Source organism: Dromiciops gliroides, chromosome X (genome assembly GCF_019393635.1).
Source record: "Dromiciops gliroides isolate mDroGli1 chromosome X, mDroGli1.pri, whole genome shotgun sequence".
NCBI lineage: Eukaryota > Metazoa > Chordata > Mammalia > Microbiotheria > Microbiotheriidae > Dromiciops > Dromiciops gliroides.
The window spans coordinates 33,550,013-33,570,039 of NC_057867.1; positions in this window are offsets into that span (position 1 = coordinate 33,550,013).

Below are 20,027 nucleotides of genomic sequence, written 5' to 3' on the forward strand. Positions count from 1 at the left end.
TGAGGGTGTAGTGACTTGCCCAGGGCCGCACAGTTAGTAAGTGTCAAGTGTCTGAGATCAGGTCTGAACTCAGGTCCTCCTGAATCCAGGGCTGGTGCTTTATTCAACATTCATTTTTATAAGATTTCGAGTTCTAAGTTTTTCTCCTTTCATCCCTTCCCTCCACAAGAGGGCAATCAATCTGATATAGGTTATATATGTACAATCATGTTAAACATATTTCCACATTAGTTATGTTGTGAAAGAAGAATCAGAACAAAAGGTTATTGAAAATTCTAAAAATAAACAATTTATGACTATCAATACATTTCAATGCATGAAAAATATAACATTTCCTTTTTGTGATATTTTCATAACTATTTCCAGTTTTACTAACAAAATCAACTTCATTAAATATGTTAATTCTACAAAACAAAACCTATGATAAAATGAATAGCAGCGGGATTTGGACGGGGGTGGGGAAAGTGGGGAGCTGGGGAAAGAAAACCTTTTTGCAATTCATGGCTTTGGGCAGTCATCCTGTTCAAACTTCTAATGAGGATTGTTACATGGGTCTGAGTCAGGTCCAAGGTTACAGTGGAAAATATGCTCTCCAAAGGAGTGATTACTGTTTTAAAATAAAAATAACAGTAAGGGCTTTCATAGCAGTAATACATCATATGATTCTAAATAAGCAGATGACTCATGGGAAAAGCCTTAGGAACTTTTATCTTTGGGCATTGTCTCAGCACTGAGGTTCAGGGGCTTGCTCAGGGTCACAAAGCTGATATGTGTCTGAGGGAGACCTTGAATCCAGGTCTTCTTGGCTTCAAGGCTGACTTTGTACTCCAACACTATCTTGTCCTTAACCTAACTTGTCTTCATTTTGAATAGGCATTACTCAGGCAAAAGATCACTCTATCTAAGTGTTCTTAAATAAACTTTCATTTATGCCTTATTGCCCTTGAAGCATTTTGACTCCGATATGCATAACCTACAATCACAAAGTCTACATGCTCTACCCCTATCAAAAGAAATGATTACAGCTATAGACAAGAATAAGGAGCTGGCCTGTGATGGAATTTTAGGTAAAGCAAACAGGTAAACCGAGGTAAGAATTGAGAACACATCCTATGAAATTTCAAAATATCATTGCTCCAAACAATTTTGAGAATCTTTAGCATGGTGACCATGTTTTTGATATTACAAAGTAATAAAATAGACATGTTATTCTCAATACATATTTTCAGTTATTAGAAATCTAACCTCAAGTACTTAGTATATAAAATTAAATGTCTGAAAAACAAAACAAAACAAAATAAATGTCTGGATGTAGTAGTAAATTCGCCCTCTCAAAAGAAATGACTACAGCTTTAGACAAGAATAACGAGCTGACCTGTGATGGAACTATGGATAAAGCAAGTAGGTAAACCGAAGGAAGAATTGAAAATAGGTACTGTGTAATTTCAAAATATAACGGTAAAGGGGCAGCTAGGTGGCCCAGTAAATAGAGCACTGGCCCTGGAGTTAGGAGGACCTGAGTTCAAATCCGGCCTCAGACACTTAACACTTACTAGCTGTGTGACACTGGGCAAGTCACTTAACCCCAATTGCCTCACTCCCCCCAAAAAAACCCCGACAAAATATAACTTGTAAAAACAATTTTCGGTATCTTTATAATAGTTAACATTTTTTCATAATACAAAGTAATAAAATGGACATGTTTTTCTCAATACATATTTTTTTAAAAAAACATAATATCAATTTAACATTTTGTCCCAAGAAGAATATAACACATGATGATGTGGATACTCCCCTCCTAAGAAGAGAGCTCAGAGCTCCCTTCTTTCTTTTTTTAAAAATAAAAGTATTTTATTATTTTCCAGTTACATGTAAAGATAGCTTTCAGCATTTGTTTACATAAGATTTCCAATTTCAAAATTTTCTCCCTCCCTCCCCCAGACAGCAGGCAATTCGATATAGGTTTTACACACACACACACACACACACACACACACACACACACACACACATAACAACATTAAACATATTTATGCATCAGTCATGCTATAAGAGAAGAATCAGAGCAATAAGGAAAAACCTCAAAATAGAAAAACAACAGCACCAAAACCAAAATAAATAGTATGGTTCAATCAGCATCCATATTCCACAGTTCTTTTTTTTTCTGGATTTGGAGAGCCTTTTCCATCATGAGTCCTCTGGAACTTTCTTGTACCATTGTATTGGTGAGAAGAATCCAGTCTATCACAGTTGATCAACACATAATGTTGATGATACTGTGTGTAATGTTCTTCTGGTTCTGCTCATCTCACTCATCATCAGTTCATGCAAATCCTTCCAGGTTTCTCTGAACTTCTCCTGCTCATCGTTTCTTACAGCACAATAGAACTCCATTACATTCATATACCACCACTCGTTCAGCCATTCCCCAATTGATGGGCAACCCCTCAATTTCCAATTCCTTGCCACCACAAAAAGAGCAGCTATAAATATTTTTGAACATGTGGATCCTTTCCCCTTTTCTATGATCTCCTTGGGAAAAAGACCCAAAAGTGGTATTGCTGGGTCAAAGGGTATGCACAGCTTTATGACCCTTTGGGCATAATTCCAAATTGCTCTCCAGAATGGTTGGATCAGTTCACAGCTCCACCAACAATTCATTAGTGTTCCAATTTTTCCACAGCTTCTCCAACATTTATTATTTCCCTTTTTTGTCATATTAGCCAATCTGACAGGTGTCAGGTGGTACCTCAGAGTTGTTTTAATTTGCATCTCTCTAATCAACAGTGATTTAGAGCATTTTTTCATATGGCAATAGATAGCTTTGATTTCTTCATCAGAAAACTGCCTGTTCACATCCTTTGACCATTTCTCAATTGGGGAATGACTTGGATTCTTATAAATTTGATTTAGTTCCCTATATATTTTAGAAATGAGGCCTTTGTCAGAATTACTGGCCATAAAAATTATTTCCCAGCTTTCTGCATCCCTTCTAATTTTGGACGCATTGCTTCTGTTTGTACAAACACTATTTAATTTAATATAATCAAAATCATCCATTTTGCATTTCATAATATACTCTATCTCTTGTTTGATCATAAACTGTTTGTTCTCCTTTCCAAAGATCTGAAAGGTAGACTATTCCTTCCTCTCCTCATTTATCTATGGTATCACCTCTTATGTCTAAATCATGTACCTATTTTGACCTTATTTTTCAATACATATTTTAAGTTACTAGATATCTAACCTTAAGTACTTAGGATATAAAATTAAATGATTTGATGAAGTACTAAATCCCCCTCTGAAAAAGGAATGTTTAAAGCCTTAGACAAGAGTAAGGAACTGGCCTGTGGTGGAACGTTGGTTAAAGAAAGCAGGTAAACCAAGGGAAGAATTGAAAATAGGTCCTGTGAAATTTCAAAATATCATTGATCAAAACAATTTTGAGTTTCTTTATCATAGATACAAGTATTTCATTTAAAAGTAATAAAATGGACATTTTATTGTCAATAAATACTTTACATTACTAGGTATCTAATCTCAAGGACATAGGATATAAAATTAAGTGTCACAGTATAGTACTAAATTACCCTTTCAAAAGAAATTATTGCAGCTTTAGACAAGAGTAAGGAGCTGGCCTGTGGTGGAACATTGGTTAAAGCAAGCAGGTAAGTCAAGGGAAGAATTGAGAATAGGTCCAGTGAAATTTCAAAATATCATCGATCAAAACAATTTTGAATATCTTTATCATAGTTACCATTTTTTTCATAATTCAAAGTAATAAATTGGACATGTTATTCTCAAAAAATATTTGAAGTTATTAGAAATCCAACCTCACGGACTTAGGATATAAAATTAAATGTCTTGATGGAGTATTAAATTGCCCTGTCAAAAGAAATGATTAAGGCCTTGGTCAAAAATAAGGAGCTGGCCTGTGATGGAACTTTGGGTAAAGGAAGTAGGTAAACCAAGGGAAGAATTGAGAATAGGTCCTGTGTAATTGCAAAATATCACTGGTCCAAACAATTTTGAGTATCTTTAACATAGTTACCATTTTTTCCATAATAGAATGTAATAAAAAGGGCATGTTAGTGTCAATACATATTTTACATTACTAGAATTCTAAGCTCAAGTACTTGTGTTATAAAATTAAATGTCTTGATGTAGTAAAAATTCCCCTCTCAAAAGGACACGAGTAAGGAGTTGGCCTGTCATGGAATTTTGGGCAAGCAGGTAAACCAAGGGAAGAATTGAGAATAGATCCCGTGAAATTTCAAAATATCATTGGTCAAAACAATTTTGTGTATCTTTACCATAGTTACCATTTTTTCATAATACAAAGTACTAAAATGTATATGTATATGTGTATGTGTATGTGTATGTGTACGTATACGTATACGTATACGTATATGTATATGTATATGTATCTTCTCAATACTAGAAATTTAACCTCCAAGACTCAGGATATAAAATCAAATGATTTGATGTAGTACTAAATTCCCCTTTAAAAAGAAATGTAAACAGCCTTAGACAAGAATAAGGAGCTGGCCTGTAATGCAACTTTGGGTAAAGTAAGCAGGTAAACTGAGCAAACAAATTGAGAATAGGTCCTATGGAAATGCAAAATATCACTGGTCAAAACAATTTTGAGTATCTTTAACATATTTACCAATTTTTTTTGGTAATAGAAAGTAATAAAAAGGACATGTTAGTCTCAATACATATTTTACATCACTAGAAATCTAAGCTCAAGTTCATGGGTTATAAAATTAAATGTCTTGATGTAGTGAAAATTCCCTTCTCAAAAGGACAAGAGTAAGGAGCTAGCCTGTGATCGAACTTTGCGTAAAGCAAGCAGGTAAACCAGGGGAAGAATTGAGAAGAGGTCCTGTGAAACTTCAAAATATCATTGTTCAGGGGGCAGCTAGATGGCGCAGTGGTTAAAGCGCTGGCCCTGGATTCAGGAGTACCTGAGTTCAAATCCAGCTTCAGACACTTAACACTTACTAGCTGTGTGACCCTGGGCAAGTCACTTAACCCCCATTGCCCCACAAAAAAAAATATCATTGTTCAAAACAATTTGAATTATCTTTATCATAGTTAACAATTTTTTTCATAATACAAATTAATAAAATTGGCCTGTTCTCAACAGATATTTTAAGTTACTAGAAATCTAAACTCAAGTACTTAGGATATAAAATTAAATGATTTGATGTACTACTAATTGAAATAGTTCGATGTAGTACTAAATTCTCCTCTAAAAGGAAATTACTAAAGCTTTAGACAAGAATAAGGAGCTGGCATGTGATGGAACTTTGGGTAAAACAAGCAGGTAAACCGGGAGAAGAATTGAGAACAGGCCCCGTGAAATTTCATTGGTCAAAACAATTTTGAGTGTCCTTATCATAGGAACCAAAATTTTTTCATAATAGAAAGTAATAAAATAGACATGTTATTCTCAATACATATTTTAAGTTATTAGAAATGTACTCATGGACAAGATAAAAAATTAAATGTCTCGATGTTGTACTAAATGGCCCTTTCAAATGAAATGATTAAAGCTTTAAACATGAGTAAGGAGCTGGTTTGTGATGGCACATTGGATAAAGCAAGCAGGTAAACCTAGGAAAGAATTGAGAAGAGGTCCTGTGCAATTGCAAAATATCACTGGTCAAAACAGTTTTGAGTATCTTTATCATAGTTACCAATTTTTTTCATAATTCAAAGTAATAAATTGGATAAATTATTCTCAATTAATATTTTAAGTTATTAGAAATCTAACCACATGGACTTAGGATATGAAATTAAATGTCTTGATGAAGTACTAAATTGCCCTCTCAAAAGAAATTATTACAGGGGCAGCTAGGTGGCACAGCGGATGGAGCACCAGCCCTGGAGTCAGGAGTACCTGAGTTCAAATCTGGCCTCAGCCACTTAACACTTACTAGCTGTGTGGCTCTGGGCAAGTCACTTAACCCCAATTGCCTCACTAAAAAAAAAAAGAAATGATTACAGCCTTAGTCAAGAATAAGGAGCTGGTTGGGGCAGCTAGGTGGCACAGTGGATAGAGCAGCAGCCCTTGGAATCAGGGAGACCTGAGTTCAAATCCAACCTCAGACAGTTGGCATGTACTAGCTGTGTGACCCTAGGCAAGTCACTTAACCCCAATTGCCTCACCAAAAACAAACAAACAAAAAAAGAATAAGGAGCTGGCCTGTGAGGGAACTTTAGGTAAAGTAAGCAGGTAAATCTAAGGAAGAATTGAGAATAGGTCCTGTGTAATTGTAAAATATCCCTGGTCAAAACAATTTTAAGTATCTTTAATATAGTTACCTATTTTTTCATAATAGAAAGTAATAAAAAGGACAAATTAGTCTCAATACATATTTTACATTACTAGAAATCTTAGCTCAAGTACTTGGGTTATAAAATTAAATGTTTTGATGTAGTACTAAATTCCCCTCTCAAAAGGAATGATAAGTGCTTTAGACAAGAGTAAGGACCTGGCCTGTGATGGAACTTTGGGTAAAGCAAGGAGGTAAACTGAGAAAAGAATTAAGAATAGGTCCTGTGTAATTGCAAAATATCACTGGTCAAAAAAATTTTGAGTATCTTTATCATAGTTACCATTTTTTCATAGTACAAAGTAATAAAATGGACATTTCTTTCTTTCTTCCTTCCTTCCTTCCTTCCTTTCTTTCTTTCTTTCTTTCTTTCTTTCTTTCTTTCTTTCTTTCTTTCTTTCTTTCTTTCTTTCTTTCTTTCTTTCTTTCTTTCTTTCGCAGGGCAATGAGGGTTAAGTGACTTGCCCAGGGTCACACAGCTAGTAATTCTCAAGGGTCTGAGGTCGAATTTGAACTCAGGTCCTCCTGAATCCAGGGCCAGTGCTTTATCCACTGCGCCACCTAGCTGTCCCGACATTTTATTCTCAATACATAGTTTATGTTACTAGGAATCTAAGATCAAATACTTAGGATATAAAATTAATGATTTGATGTAGTACTAATTGAAATCGTTTGGTGCAGTCCTAAATTCCCCTCTAAAAAGAAATGACGAGAGGTTTAGGCAAGAATAAGGAGATGCCCTGTAATGGAACTTTGGGTAAAGCAAGCAGGTAAACTGAGGGAAGAATTGAGAATCGGTCCTGTGTAATTTCAAAATATCATTTTTCAAAACAGTTTTGAGTATCTTTATAATAGTTACCAATGTTTTTCCTCATACAAAGTAATAAAATAGACATGTTATTCTCTCTCTATATATACATATATACATACATATACATATACATATATATACATATATACACACACACACACATATATATATATTTTTTGGCGAGGCAACAGGGGTTAATTGAATTGCCCATGGTCACACAGCTAGTAAGTACTAAGTGTCAAGTGTCTGAGGCTAGATTTGAACTCAGGTCTTCCAGAATTCAGGGCCCTTGCTTTATCCACTGTACCACCTAGCTGCCCCCTCAATACATATTTTAAGTTGTTAGAAATCTAACTTCAGGGAATTAGGATTTAAATTAAATGTCTCGATGTAGTACTAAATTTCCCTCTAAAAACTAATGATTACAGGGGCAGCTAGGTGGTGCAGTGGATAGAACACTGGCCCTGGAGTCAGGGGGATCTGAGTTCAAATCTGGCCTCAGACACTTGACACTTACTGACTGTGTGACCCTGGGCAAGTCACTTAACCCCAGTTGCTTCACCAAAACCAAAACCAAAACCTAATGATTACTGCTTTAGACAACAGTAAGGAACTGGCCTGTGTTGGAACATTGGGTAAAGCAAGCAGGTAAACTGAGGAAAGAATTGAGAATAGGTCCTGGTAAATTTCAAAATATCGCTGTTCAAAACAATTTTGGGTATCTTTATCATCGTTACCAATTTTTTTCATAGTACAAAGTAATAAAATAGACATGTTATTCTCTATACATATTTTAAGTTACTAGAAAGGTAACCTTAAGAATTAAGATGTAAAATTAAGTGTTTTGATATAGTACTGTGAGTGAGATTTTCCCCAACCCTTAGTTATGAGATTTAATATAGTTTAAAGTGATTTAATTATGATAATAATCAGCATATTAACAGAAAATTGTGATTTATTATATTCATATATCTTATTTTAATTGTATTGGTAGATTAAGTCTCTCTTCTAACTACTTAATAATGTCAGATGATACTTTCCAATGTCAAGCATTAAGTAATATCACAAGATACAATAGTCAGCAATACTATATTTTAGAAACCACAAGTGTTATTCTTGACTCAAGGGGGTCATGCAGCTCACTGGTGATATACTTGATTAGAAGTGATCATGCAGCTTATGATCCTGTTGTCACAAGAAGGCTGATATGAGTAATGGAGAATGCTGACATTTGTCATGTAGGCAGTTCCTCTATTTCCTAAGATGATGCTTTAATTTTAGATACTTTTAAATTACAATTGTACAGAACCATACAAGCTCTGGAAGGGGTATAAAAACCCGTTGATTTTGTAACTCAGGGTCTTTTGGTAGGCTCACCCCTGCCGGAGTCCAGCTTTATTGTGAGATGAGGCCTTTTCTCAATAAACCTATGTTCTATGGCTTGGAGACTTTGCTGTTTCTGTTCCTTTGTTGGACTCAGAAATTTTCCCAACAGTACTAAATTCCCCTCTCAAAAGAAATATTACAACTCCAGAGAAGAATAAGGAACTGACCTGTGATGGAACACTGGGTAAAGGGAGCAGGCAAACCAAGGGAAGAATTGAGAATAGGTCCTGTGTAATTTAAAAATATCATTGTTCAAAACAATTTTCAGTATCTTTATAAGTTACCAATTTTTTCATAAAGCAAAGTAATAAATTGGACATCTTATTCTTAATACGTATTTTAAGTTACTAAAATGTAACCTTAAGTACTTAGGATATAAAATTAAGTGATTTGATGTAGTACTAAATTCCCCTCTAAAAAGAAACGTATACAGCCTTAGATAAGAATAAGGAGCTGGCCTGTGATGGAACATTGGCTAAAGCAAGCAGGTAAACTGAGGGAAGAATTGAGAATAGGTCCTGTGAAATTTCAAAATATCATTTGTCAAAACAATTTTGAATATCTGTAACATAGTTACTGATTTTTTTCATAATACAAAGTAATAAAGTGGACATGTTATTCTCAGTATATATTTTAAGTTACTAGAAATCTAACCTCAAGGACTTAAGATATAAAATTATATGTCTTGATGTAGTACTTTATTCCCCTCTTATAAGAAATGATTACAGCTTTAGACAAGAATAATGAGCTATCTTGTGATGGAACTTTGGGAAAAGCAAGGAAGATTTGAGAACAGATCCTGTGTAATTTCAGAATATCAATAGTAAAAACAGTTTTTATTATGTTTATCATAGTTACCAATTTTTTCATAATAGAAAGTAATAAAATGGACATTTTATTCTCAATACATATTTTAAGTTACTAGACATCTAACCTTAAGTACATAGGACATAAAATTAAATAATTTGACATAGTACTAAATTGCCCTCTAAAAAGAAATTATTGCAGCCCTAGACAAGAATAAGGAGCTGGCCTCTGAAGGAACTTTGGGTAAAACAAGAAGGTAAACTGAGGGAAGAATTGAGAATAGTTCCTATGAAATTTCAAAATATCTTTGGTCAAAAATTTTTTGAGTATCTTTTTCATAATTAGCACTTTTTTATAATAAAAGTAATAAATTTGACATGTTATTCTCAATACATATTTTAAGTTACTAGAAATGTAACTTTAAGAATTAAGGATATAAAATGAAATTATTTGATGCAGTACTAAATTCCCCTCTAAAAAGAAATGACTAGAGCTTTAGGGAAGAATATGGAGCTGGCCTGTGATGAAACTTTAGTAAGGTAGGGTGGGGAGGATGGGAGAAAAAAATTAAAAGTGCACAACAGAGAACACAAGAAAATTTAGAAGAAAGTATAGAAAAGTGGGATAGCTTTGAAAATGATGCGCAGTATTCATGACATAATTTTTTATGATATCGCATTTTTTAAACAAGTAAACTGTGAAAAAGGAATTCGTGTTTTTATAGTGAATCCTCTTTTTATGTTGTGCTGTGTACATAGAAATGTTCTTTTTTGTCCTTTTGTGTTTAAGTTCAAAAAGAATAAAATTTTTGAAAAATGATATACAGTCTTATCGATATAACTCATAATTGTCTTTTAGTTACCCAGCAAGGGAAAATAGAAAAGAACCATTTCTTTAACATTATAACAAGAGAATTAAAATTACATTTTTACAGTGGGAAAATAGGTGGCATAGGTGCTAGGACTGAAATCAGGAAGACCTGAGTTCAGATCTGTCCTCAGAAGCTTCCTAGCCGTGTGACGCTGGGTAAGTCACTTTACCTCTGTCTGCCTGAGTTTCCTCAACTGTAAAATGATAACACCTAGCTGGAAGGGTTGTTGTAAAGATCAAATGAGATAGTAACTATAAAGCTCTGAGACCACTACCTGACACTTTGTCAATGCTGTATAAATGCTAGCCATTAGAGTTCAGCCACCATTGGCTGTAACTGTCCTAAATATGTAGACAACATTATACTTTGTCCCCCAGGTGGCCTATTTATGAAAAAAGAACGCAATGACAACTTGACTGTTACACTTTTACTTTTCCCATATTTAGCAGATAGAACTCAGGTGCTTCACAATGAGGTTTTTTTGTTTGTTTGTTTGTTTGTTTTTTGTTTTTTTTGAGGAGGAGGATGGAGAAAAACTGAGATGGACAGATCCAGAGCAGAGCATAAATCTCCAACCTTTCATGGGAAGACTTATGTGAATAGATGTGAAATGAACCGCGAAAAAATAGACCAATGACCACAATGATGTAAGAGGAAAGAAGAAAAGACACAGGTGTATAATTATGGCCAAGTTTAGCCCCAGTGAAGAGATGAGAAAATACATCTCCCTCCCTTCTTTGTAAAAGTGCTAGACTATGAGTGTGGAACAAGTGTCTGATACACAGTAGGTGCTTTATATCTAAAAGCTTATCCCCTTCCATTCTCCTGTCAGACTCAGATGATATTAAGTTTGCTAAGCAAATGTTTCTCTTTCTCTCTCTCTCTCTCTCTCTCTCTCTCTCTCTCTCTCTCTCTCTCTCTCTCTCTCTCTCTCTCTCTCTCTCTCCCCCATTCTTTGTAACAAGGGCTGGCTTCCTAACCTAAGATGAGATGTGACTGACCACCTCTTCTGTTCCCTGGGCACAATACACAGTATTGGTCTATACCCAATTTCTGTTCATACCTCCCTTTACATAGAGGTCATAGATCCATTTTGACCTTATCTAGGTAAATGGTATAAGATACTGATCTATGCCCAATTTCTTCCTGACTCTTTCCAGCTTTCCCAACAATTTTGACCAAATCATCAATTCTTATCCCACAAATTTAAATCTTTACATTTGTCAGACACAATTCATTCAGAAATAAAGGTAGTGTACAAACAAACGTTATTGAAAAAAGTTTAAATGAACAAAAACCACCACGGAGCTTTGATAAAAAATAAATTTGCAGTGTGAGGCCCTAGCCTAGGGGTTAAGCCACCTGTGGGCTCAGCAGCAGAGCCAGAGGATGGCTATGAGTCCTATGGTCTAAGGAGTCGCTAGGTAGAGTCCACCACAGGAGCAGCCCCAAGTGCCTTGAAGGAACGGCTTCATCTTGGCCACACTCAGGACCAGGCAATGCCTGCTCATGACATTCCAGACAGCTGGAGTGCTTTCACCTCAGCTCAGACCCCTGCTGTGCAACCTAGACATTGAAGCTGTTCACATGAGCAAACCACCCTCCCCCCCCCAAAAAAATACTGTAAGGAAAAACCTTGAACTCAGAGACCCAACGGGTCACCCCAAGGAAGCAAAAGGCCCCAAAACAAGTGCAAGTCAAGTCTCAGGGAGCAAAGTGTCCTGGCCAAAAGGATTATAACAGTACTCACAAGAAATGAAATGAGATATGGAATAGAATCGATAGAGAAAGGACAGAACAGCAAGGAGAATTGATAACTTAGGTTCGATAATGGAAAATCTTAGCCAAGAGCTGAATCTCCTGAAAATTAAAATGGGTTAAGTAGAAGACAATGACTAATTAAGATAACAAGAAATATATAAAAAAGCAGAACCAAAAGATTGGGGAGGGGATAAGAAAATGTAAGAAATGATGTAAAAAAGGCAATTCACTCAGAAACTGATGAGGGAGAGAGAATCTAAGAAATATAAGACCATCTGAAAGCTATGATCAAAAAAAGTGTGGATACCCAAGTAGACATTTTGAAATGGAAATATTAGAGCCCAGAGAGACGTAGAAAGATAGACATATTTGTTTAATTGAGGTTGAATTGTTTATATGCTTTTTCAGTGGAGGTGTGTTTTGGGGGCTTACACGTCATAAGGTGAATCTGGGGCCAAATTGGGCCTTTTCTGCGTATGTCTCTTTCTGTTTCCCATGACTAGTTTCAAAATATCTTCATTTTTCTTTAGAATTTCAATACCCTGTGGGGCAGCTAGGTGGCGCAGTGGATAGAGAACTGGCCCTGGATTCAGGAGGACCTGAGTTCGAATCTAGCCACAAACACTTAACACTTACTAGCTGTGTGAGCCTGGGCAAGTCACTTAACCCCAATTGCCTCACCAAAAAAAAAAAAAGAATTTCTATACCCTGTCCTTTTATTTAAGGTCTTCACAGCCTAGCTCCCTCTGTTCCCATTACTGTGGGTAAGAACACTTAGCATCCTGACTTGTAAGTTATCCATTAACTGGGGTCTGAATCCCTCTTAGAGCTCATATCTGAATTAGGGCTTGGACCTTAGGTTTTATATTAACCCTTTTTTCATATCCTACATCACTATTACCTTGGCACAAGAACACTTACAGGCCCTTGAGAGCATCACAGAGACCTGTGTGATTGAAAAAATAGGGATGTCCCTATGCCTTCCCCATCCTGCTTCTTTCTAAGCCCAACCCCTTTCTGTGAGGTGCAGGTCTTATGAGGTCAGAATGGAGAAACACCAGAGCAAAAGCAAAGCTCACTCTTAACAGATTACAAAACTGAGTGAACTCCTGGGGTCTACCAGAACTCGCAGAATAAAAGTACACACACACTTTTATTTTGCAACAAAATCAATATATTTTCAACACCTGTTGTTGACCTCTGAAAGAGGAAGTTGCCTTGACACCTAAACATTACAATAGTTCAGTCACTGGAGCATAGAGATAAAGCATGTGGAAGACCAGCATAGTCACATGAAGAAGGGGCAGGTGACCAGCCCCATGTACCAGATAACCCAACACACTCAAACCCAGTTAAAGGGGCAATATCTTTGGTACCAAAAATGATCAGTCAAGGTTTTTGGACACTGAGCGTTAACCCAGGTCTGAGGTGCTGATATTTAAAAGCACAGAAAAAACTCAAAATCTTATAAAAATGAATGTTGAAAACTATCTTTATGTGTAACTGGAAAAAATAAACTACTCTTAAGACTGACAAAAATAAAAGTACAAAGAGCCAGGAGTGGGGGCAAAACACAGAACCTTAAAAATATATACCTTTTGGGGGCAGCAAAATTCATACATTTTTGACATTTTGGGAAGACCTCAGAAAGAGGAACTTTCCTAGACAATCTGTCAATACAGATGAGTGGTTTTCTCCTATCACCTAATCATGCATTGGAATCAACTTGGCAAACAAAAGAACAGAAGACCAACACAGTCACATTTCAAGAAGGGGCAAGTGACCAGCCCCATGTCCCCATATAACCTGACATACCCACACCCACTTCAAATGACAATATCTTTGTCACTCACAATCTTTAATCAAAGTCTTTGGACACTGAGCATTAACACAGGTCCAAGGTGCTGAGATTTAAAAGCACAGAAAAAACTCAAAATCTTATAAAAATCAATGTTGAAAATCATCTTTACATGTAGCCAGAAAAAATAAAATACTCTCAAGATTGACAAAAATAAAAATACCAAGAGTCAGGAATGGTGAAAAAAACAGAACCATAAAAATATGTATACCTCTTGGGGCAGCAAAATTCATACATTTTTGACATTTTTAGAAGACCTCTGAGAAGAACATTTCTAGACGATCTGTCAATACAGATGAGTGGGTTTCTCCTATCACCTAATCATGCATTGGAATCAACATGGCAAACAAAAGAACAGTTCATTTGTTAGGACATAGAGAAAAAGCATGTGGAAGACCAACACAGTCACATTTCAAGAAGGGGCAAATGACCAGCCCCATGTACCCATCTGACCTGAAATACCCACACCCAGTTAAAGTGACAATATTTATGTCACTAACAATCTTTTTTTCTTTTTCTTTTTTTCTTTTTTTTCTTTTCTTTTCTTTTTTTTACTAACAATCTTTAATCAAAGTCTTTGGACACTGAGCATTAACACAGGTCCAAGGTGCTGAGATTTAAAAACTCAAAACTTTATGAAAACAAATGTTGAAAACTATCTTTACATGTAACTGGAAAAAATAAAATACTCTTAAGATTGACAAAAATAAAAGTATAAAGAGTCAGGAGTGGGAAAAAACACAGAACTTTAAATACATAGATATACTTTTGGGGCACAGCAAAATTCATACATTTTCGACACTTTTAGAAGACCTCTGAGAGGAACTTTCCTAGACACCCCATGTACCCATCTAACCCTACATACCCACACCCAGTTAAAGTGACAATATCTTTGTCACTAACGATCTTCCTTTTTTTTCCTTTTTTTCTTTTTTTTTTTTGTTAGTTTTGTTTTGTTTTTACTAACAATGTTTAATCAAAGTCTTTGGACACTGAGCATTAAGACAGGTCCAAGGTACTGAGATTTAAAAACACAGAAAAAAGTCAAAATATTATAAAAACGAATGTTGAAAATGATCTTTACATGTAACTGGAATAAATAAAATACACTTTTTCTATACAATACTCTTAAGATTGACCAAAACAAAAGTAGAAAGAGTCAGGAGTGGGAAAAAATACAGAACTTTAAATATGTATGTATATATATATATATATATATATATATATATATATATATATATATATATATATCTTTTGGGCACAGGAAATTCATACATTTTTGACAATTTTAGAAGACCTCTGAGAGGAACTTTCCTAGACAGCCCATGTACCCATCTAACCTGACATACCCACACCCAGTTAAAGTGGCAATATCTTTGTCAATAACAATCTTTCTTTTTTTCCTTTTTTTCTTTTTCTTTTTTTTTTTTAACTAACAATCTTTACTCAAAGTCTTTGGACACTCAGCATTAAGACAGGTCCAAGGTGCTGAGATTTAAAAGCACAGAAAAAAGTCAAAACTTTATGAAAACAAATGTTGAAAACTATCTTTACATGTAAATGGAATAAATAAAATACTCCTTTTCTATAAAATACTCTAAAGATTGACAAAAATAAAAGTAGAAAGAGTCAGGAGTGGGGGGAAAACAGAGAACCTTAAAAATATGGATATCTTCTGGAGGCAGCAAAATTCATACATTTTTGACATTTTGGGAAGACCTCAGAAAGAGGAACTTTCCCAGACATCCCTCAATACAGACGAGTGGTTTCCTCCTATCACCTAATCATTGGAATCAACACGGCAAATAACAGAACAGGTCATTCGTTAGGACATAGAGATAAAGCATGTGGAAGGCCAGCATAGTCACATTTCAAGAAGGGGCAGGTGACCAGCCCCATGTACCAGATAACCCGACACACACGCATACCCAGTTAAAGTGACAATATCTTTGGCACTAACAATCTTCAACAGTCTTTGGTCGCTGAGCGTCGTCGTCGTTGATGCAGGTCGCTGAGATGGGGAAGCATCAGGATGTAAAGTTCTTGGAATTCATTGTGTTCATCTAGGCGGGCAGGGAGTGTTCCTACTGCATCTCAGTCTCTGTGTCCTTGACGGCAAACATCAGTTACTGTTCTGCAAGGAGAGAGGAGGCTTCCTCCATGGAAGTAGTTCACGGGAAATTTAAAGCAACAAAATCAACCCCCGAAAGAATGCAAGCCAATATATGAACAGATCATTTTGGCAAGGTATGGATTGAATCACCCAGTAGGTAGGCTCCAAGATATGCTCATCGGACAGGAGCCAAGAGCACCAAGGCCTTAGACAGCTACTTTCAGGTACTCCTCAGAGGCAAGCACGTAATCGCTGGCAAAGATGAACAACTGAGAAGGATTTTCGGCCAGATAATCGATGAAATCTTGCAAGTGGCTCAGCAGCACAGTCAGGCTGTTATCATCCAGAGAAGTGCAGGTGAGCATGGGGCCCAGCTGCTGGAAGAGGCGAAGCAGGTGGACACCTCCGTAGAGCTGGCACATCTGGGTAGAGGGGTAGCTGACCACCAGTTCGGCGTATTGGGGCCTCTCGAAATCGTAGAGCAGCTGGGTACTCAGGATCACGTTGAAGTATTCTTTGATCACATCCACCAGGCCAAAGACGGCGTACTTCTTATCCCTGGTGCGGCAGCTCAGAGGGAACGTGGCATACTCGTACAGGATGGCATCGACGCTCACCCTGGCAGGCAGGTCGCAGAGCTTTTTCCCCAGGATCACCATCTCCCAATCTTGCATGAGCAAGGGCCTCAGAGACTTGGACAGGTTGACCTGGACTTCAAATTGGTCAGCGGGGTCCTTTTTGGGATCCCCAGCATCGCCCCGGCTCCCCCACAGCCTGCATCCTTGCATCTGGGACCTCTGGCGGCTTTTCTTAGGGGGGGGCTTCATGGTGCTTCTGGAGGTGCCCGGTTGCCGGTGATCGCCATAGGCGAAGGCCCGGCGGCCTCGGGAGCGCTCCCCGCGCCTCTGCTCTTGCCTAGTGACCATCTGAATGGCAGCATCGCTATCCTTCTTCAGCTGCTCCTCGGAGTAGCGGAGCACCCTATTCTCGGGGACCCATTCATAGTCCCAGCCACTGACTACGGGGCCGACCACCTCTTTGGCGGCCTCGGTGGTGGCAGAGGATGGTGAACCGCTGGCGCCCCCTGCCTGGCCGCCGCTGCTTCTGCCACTGAAGGCCCCCAGAGCCGCGGCGCCCCCTAGGGGGCTGCTGCTGGCACTGCCTCGGCCGCCACTCCCGCCACCCGAACTGGGGCCTACTTTGCCGCTGCCGCGGCCGCCGCTGAGGCCGGCCTTGCTGGGGCTCGGGCCTGCTCGGCTGGGGCTCTTGCCGGGGCTCTTGCCGGGGCCGGCTCGGCTGGGGCTCTGGCCGCTGCCGCTGTTGAGGCCTGCTCGGCTGGGGCTCTTGCCGGGGCTCTTGCCGGGGCCTGCTCGGCTGGGGCTCTTGCCGGGGCCTACTCGGCTGGGGCTCTTGCCGGGGCCTACTCGGCTGGGGCTCTTGCCAGGGCCTGCTCGGCTGGGGCTCTGGCCGCTGCTGCTGCTGGGGCCTGCTCGGCTGGCGCCCGAGCCCGCCTTGACACCGCTTGGGCCTGCTCTGCTAGTGCTGGGGCGGCTCCCGCCGGCCGCTCGGCTGCCACCCTTACTCTTGGCCTTGGCTTTACAGGGGCTGCGGGTCTCAGGCCACTGGGCCTCTGAGGCCGGGCCGTGGGAAGCGGGGTCCTGCTGGGGCTGGGCATAGGGGGGGTAGATCACGGAGCTTGGGTTGACTCCGGTCCCGCCTTGGTACCGTACCAGGTGCTGCACCTTCTTGTCCACGACTGCCACGCTGATGGAGTGCCCCTTGCGCATCGTCAGGCCATGGAAGGTCAGCACCGGCTCCCCATCCTCGAACTCCTCCGAGTCCTTGTCCGCCTTCTGGTGCTTAGAGAGCGCCATCACGGAGCGAGCGGCAGGATCGGGCCTCGAACGCCTCGCCTCGCCTCGCCTGGCCAGGCGTCGAACGCCTCACTGGGCCAGGCCTCGAACGCCTCGCCGGGCCGGGCCTGGAAACCTCGCCTGGCCGAGGACGGCAGGTTCAGCAGGCGGGTTGGACAGCGGCCGCGCCGCTGGACAGCGGGCTGGCTAGCTCCCGCCGCCTCTGGTCTCCGGGCTGCACGACCGACCGGCTGGCCGGCGGCTGCCCCCTCTCCTCAGCTCTCTGGTTGGGACACAAGAGCTGTGGAGGTAAGGAGACTCGCGGTCGTCGTCGTGTCGGTCACAGAGAGGAGCGACCGCGCGACCGAAGCGTGACTCTCCCCAAGAATGTGGCAGGGAAGAGAAGGCGGGCCGGCAGGGGGCTGCCTTTTATACTGCTGACGTAGCAAGAAGAGCCAGCCAATCAGCTAGCAGTTCCTACCCGGAGAAAAGGCGCGAGGAAGGTCGGGGCTGGGGCGCTGTGGGGGGTGGGGGGGTGAAGGGTGTGTACCGACCTAAACCTCCGATGATGTATGCCGGAAGTCAATTCAAAAGTCAACCCCGTCGCTTCCCTTCCGTGCCTTTCCCTCCATGGGCCTCAGTTTCCCCCTCTGTAAAACAGAGGGCATTTGGGCAATCCTGTTCAAACTATGCCTATATTTGAGTTTAAGCACAGCTTGAAAGGGGATGGGGATCTTGGGACTAAATAAATACCTCATCAGCAAGTGTGAGCTGATGTGGTGCCGCCATGTTGGGTGTGTCTGCATGTGGGGGGGGGGAGGGGAGAGAATGAGAAGACATCCCACTACCCTGTCAAATATTTGTTTTCTTTTACCACATTATATCATCTTTTGTTCCTCATTTCCAAATAGGCACTTTTAAAAAATACATTTTCCAGTGAGTGTGCAAAATAGCCGTTAGTGACATTCTTTCACAACAGTAGTATGGTCTAATACAGAATACTTTGCCCTCACAAAAAGTAGAAAAAATGCTCTTTGATTGCACGTTCGTGATACTGATCGATAACTTACACTATTTTGGGGGGGCATTATGAAATTTTGAAATGGTACTGTATTTCAGTATTTGTGGGACTATTTCTTGTAAAATCATTCATTCATTCATTCATTCAATTCTTTCATGCATGTAAGAATTTATTAGTTCTCCTTCCCACAACCTTCCTCAATTGAATGAAAAACAAAACTCTCTTAACAAATATACCCAAACAAAGGGGGGGGGGCTAAGTGGCACAGTGGATAAAGCACCTGCCCTGGATTCAGGAGGACCTGAGTTCAAATGTGGCCTCAGACACTTGACACTAGCTGTGTGATCATGGACAAGTCACTTAATCCTCATTGCCCTGCTCCCCCCAAAATACAACACCCTAATACACCAAATTCTGCAAAACGAATTCCCACATTAGCCATCTCCAAAAATGTAGGTCTTTTTCTGCATACTATCCATGTTTCATCTTCTGAACTCCAGGTTTATCAGACTTTGCATTTGGATTCAATGTTCTCTTCCTCTCTTACGTTGTTTCTATTTAATAAATTGTTCTAGTTCTGTTTACTTCACCCTACATCAGTACATAGAGGTCCTCCAAGTTTCCTCTGAAATGGTCTATCTGGTCATTTCTTCTAATGCGAGAATTTCAACCATTCCCCAGTATAATCCCTTTAGTTTCCAGTTCAGGGCTGCTATGAAAAGAGCTGCTATAGTTACTGGGAGTTCCTCTTTTAACCTTTCTTTGCTCACTTTAGGAGTACAGGCCTACTAAAAGGGTTAAAAGAGGAACTCACAGTTTAGTAACCGTGGGGGGCATGTTTCCAAATCGCTTTCCAGAATGGCTGGAGCAATTGGTAGCTCCTCCAACAATTCAGCAGTGGACCTGTGTAGGTTTTTTAAAAATTGTTGTGGCTATTGTATTTTAGAAACGAATTGCTATTTATTTATTAATGGCTACTGCACCCAATTGGGCAGGAAGCATTTATTATCAATTAATATCATATATACCCGTAAAGAATTGACCACGTGTCTCCCTAAGTTCTCATAGTCTCAGGCCTGCATGCCTACATAGTTCTAAGAGGAAGAGTGTGAACCAAGCAAGATTGAGGTTAGAGAGAGGGGCAAGAGAGGGCAAAAAGAGAGGCTGACCCTGTTGTGGCCAAGGGTTTTATACTCCTTAGA